At 37.6% G+C, this 4,291-nt stretch overlaps 1 protein-coding gene across 1 annotated transcript in view; it reads right to left on the reverse strand.

Moving 5' to 3' along the window:
- Positions 1-207: 207 nt before the first annotated feature.
- Positions 208-4,291, reverse strand: part of LOC135219451 (uncharacterized) — a 182,569-nt gene continuing 178,485 nt past the window's right edge. The window contains exon 9 of the transcript XR_010315440.1: positions 208-269. The gene's annotated coding sequence lies outside the window, so the exon portion shown is untranslated. The remainder of the gene's footprint in view (positions 270-4,291) is intronic.

The raw sequence follows: 4,291 nt of genomic DNA on the forward strand, positions 1-4,291 counted from the left end.
TATTCATTCAAATCTACGGACAATACATTCCGCATTACAATAACTACATCGCCGGGTAGACATTAAAATTATTATAAAAAAAAAATTCAAATGCTCTAAGAAAATAGTCTTAAAATGAATAAAAGAATTTCCAGAATTACTTTTCGTTAGTGACGACATGCAAATCAGCACACATTCCTCTCTGGCCACGTTTTCTGTTACTCACCGGCTGGATCATTCCCGGACTGGAGTCCAGGTCATGCTGCTCTTCGCAGATTGGCATTTCTTACCTGCAAGAAGAAAAAAAAACACATTAAACATAAATTTAAGAAATATTAAAGAGAAAGTAAAAAATGCGTTAAAGTTACGCAAGATCATGGCTAACTTTAGCCTTAAAGAAAATTAAAAAATACCGAGGCTAGAGGGTTGCAATTTGGTATGTTTGATGAGTGGAGGGTGGATGATCAACATACCAATTTGCAGCCATCTAACCTCAGTAGTTTTTAAGATCTGAGGCCGGACAGACAATTAGCCATCCCAATAGTTTTCTTTTACAGGAAACTAAAAACTAAAAACATTTTCTATTGTTTTCTCATAAATCATTTAGAATAGAATATAATAAAATAAAATATACAATTTAGGCAGAAGGCCAAGCGCTAGAACCTATAAGGTCATTCAGCGCTGAATGGAAAATAGAGAGAAATGTTTGAAAAGTGTAACAGGAGGGAAACCACACATTTGCACAATGAAACTTGGCCAAGCGCTGGGTCCTATAAGGTTATTTAGCGCTGAATGGAAAATAGAGAGAAAGGTTTGAAAGGTGTAACAGAAGGAAAATCTCGTCTTCGCACAATGAAACAATTATTAGAAAACGTTAGAAAATAAAGTGGAAGGATAGGAATATGAACGGAGGTACAGTAAAAGGAATGAAAGGGATTGCAGCTAGGGGCCGAAGGAACCCTGCAAAGAACCTCAAGTAATGCCTACAGTGCACCGGGCGGGAGGTGCACTGACGGCACTACCCTCCTACGAGGTCACAAATCACTTAAAAAATTCAATTATTAAGTATATGGTCTTCCCCTTCAACTGGAGTCAGCTCCCTACTGTGGATTTGTAGAACTAATCTCTCTCTCTCTCTCTCTCTCTCTCTCTCTCTCTCTCTCTCTCTCTCTCTCTCTCTCTCCCAGATCTTTGTTGTCCGACAGTCAACGCTTTTCACTCAACCTTCTGTTTAATTATCTGTAACTTAGACTCTCAGGCGTAAAGGAATTTTTAGATGGTTCGTAACATCCCTTACCCTAGATTTGGTCGAAATATCATCATCAAATCTTCTGCAAGGTCGGCAGAAGTTGCAAAGCAGAAGTGCTTGAATCATTCTAAATGACTTTGCAAATAATAATAATAATAATAATAATAATAATAATAATAATAATAAGAAGAAGAAGAAGAAGAAGAAGAAGAAGAAGAAGAAGAATTAAGCCTTTACGGGCTGCTCGGTGAGCAAGAGCCCGTGCTGACACAAGGTCAGCTTAATCAAAAACAACAACAGAAGAAGAAGAAGAAGAGGAATGTGCCTATAACAGCATATGGTAGCTGGCTACAATATAAACAACCAGTCTTGATAGAAAGTGAAAGCCAATAATAATAATAATAATAATAATAATAATAATAATAATAATAATAATAACTGAACCATTTCGTATGAGGTGATGACAGATACAATATTCATTAAGAAAATAAAAGAGCATCGTTCATAGTACTCCAATTTCACAGACCCATCACGCAAAATATCAGCCACAGCCAAGCAAACAAGAGAATTTTTAATTTTTTTTTTTTTTTTACAAAATCGGATACGAACAGAAAAGAAAAAGAGACACGTAAAAAGGAAGAAGAAGAAGAAGAAGAAGAAGAAGATGTTCCTGCATCCACACCAAACTGTTCCTCTCAACCCTTTTCGTCTTGGCCTCGAAGGCCACTAACCACGAGCCCCCTTCCCCTCCTACGAACCACCCACACTCCCCCTCTCCAAACCCTCCACACCTCCACCTTTGAAACTTCACAACCCTTTCCACGACCCCCACCCCCTCCCCAAAATCTCCCCCCACCCCCCTCAACTGACAAGCCCATTCCCTCACGACCCAACTGAACTTTTCACAATCAATAGTCGGAGGTCGACTAATAAAACCTTGACTCTGAAACTTGAGATTTAAAGGGGAAAGACCCACCGGCAAAGGACATTCGTGGGGGTGTGGTGGTGGGGGGGGTGAAGGGGGCGGGGAGGAGGAGGAGGAGGGGGAGGTCCACATCTAAGAGGGTGGGGTGAGATCAAACAAGAGGAGCCAAGTCTCGGAATGACGGTGATGCAGTTGTCGCCGGCGAGTGAGAGAGAGACGATTCATAATAAATGCGCACTGACAATGAGTCCCTTCGGGGTGGAGTTTAGCGGGAGGGGGGGGGGGGGGGGGGTGGGGGGGGGGGGGAGGGGGGAGAGCACAAGGGCTTAACGACGTTTCTACAAATGAAGTCAGGTGGGAGGAGGAGGAGGAGGAGAGAAAAACTAAAGACACGACGAGGAGAAGTACAAGAAGTTAAAAGAGAGACGACGAGAAATATGCTAGTGCATTCCTTCATTGTAAAATAAACAAATCAAAATGTTAATGAATGAATTAATTACATACATAAATAAATAAATAAAATATTAAATAATTACATAAGTAATACAAAAATACTTTAAAATACAAAAACTACTTTCAAATTTCACAAACCTCGAAGCTTCTTAAGCAGGCAAAGATTAACGATTCGAGAAAAGTAATCACCTCATTCATAAGCATACAACTAATATATAGTTACAGAGTTGAATTGCAGATATTACTGAAATAATCATGTAATATAATTTTTAAAAGCCGATTCAATTCAGAATCAGAAAATATTACCCATCATATAGTTCAGGATTTGATTTTTTAACATCTAATCATATTACCTCCGAGGTTCCTTCAAAGCATAAAACTGATATATAGTTACAGAGTTGAATTGCAGCTGTAACTGAACTATTTATACCAAATGAATTTTAGAACCTTATTTAAATTCAGATCACAACTTTCGTCAACAGTTTCACGATCTGATTTTAATATCTTGAGTCCAGTACCGAAATTTAGCGATCCCAGAAACATATGAGCATCAGAAGATTCCGAACCGCATTTATTAAACCTTTTACTGTCATTTCCCCCAAAGCTCACTTTTGAATTTCTTTCGAATACCTTCTATTTTTAAGGCTCTTTTTATTATGTCTTCTCTTTGCGATGTCCTTTTTGAGGCTATTATTTATTGACCTATTTTCATATTACGTATTATTTTTTCCTTGAAATACCATTTATCAGGACGGTGCCTCTGTTGTGAAAGCGTAATACATAAGATTGCGAGATGCTCTTTTTGAGTTTGATGAAAACGAACTACATAGTTTGAGAAGGAAAAAATAATAAAAATTAAAATAAAAGCATTAAAAACAAAAAAATTTCGAATAAAAATAATCAACTAACAAAAATAAATATGTAACTAAAAACAGTTAAAATAAAAATTTACTGAAAAATAAAATAAAAATGCGAGTCACACTGAGATAACTCTAATAAGCCTTTTTGGGTCTTTGCTTGGGCTAATATTTCTTGGGATTCATCATCTCGATGATATTGACAGTCTTTTGTTTATGCTTTGACGGTCGTCCCCAGGGGCCTTGTACTCTAAACGCCTCAAAGGTGGATCCATGCCGGATTAAGACCCTTGGGGGTCACTATGAAAGATCCCAATTTTTCAAATGAGCATATTAACGTCATATTTCAAAATAATTCAATAGTAAATACTGAAAGCACTAAAGTAACACCAATCAATTTCCTCCTCTCACTTAGATAAGACTACGGAAAAAAACACAGATGGCCGAATCATACCTGGTTAGTTTTATAGTAATTCCATCTAATTAAAAAAAACTATATATAAATATTATTCCTCTTGAGAATATATTCACTTTATATAAATATAATTTCTCTGAGATAATGCTCAATGTCCGTGGTTCGATCACGGTCAGGCCGCCGCTAGTCGACCCAGAATAAATCCGGCCAAGAAAAGAGCATGGGACAAGCAAAATGATGAGAGGAACACGAAAGCAAATACCGAATTCCACAGTCAGGAGGTGAGTGGTATGAATGACCGACCCAGCTGAGTCTCAGATTCACGAAATTCACTAAGGAACTTGTCTTAAAAAGAAACAACAACATTTGGCTCTTAGTTATGATAAATTGGTTTCGAAATCCTCTTTAGCGTG

The sequence above is a fragment of the Macrobrachium nipponense genome, chromosome 1 (genome assembly GCF_015104395.2).
Source record: "Macrobrachium nipponense isolate FS-2020 chromosome 1, ASM1510439v2, whole genome shotgun sequence".
NCBI classification, from domain to species: Eukaryota; Metazoa; Arthropoda; class Malacostraca; order Decapoda; family Palaemonidae; genus Macrobrachium; species Macrobrachium nipponense.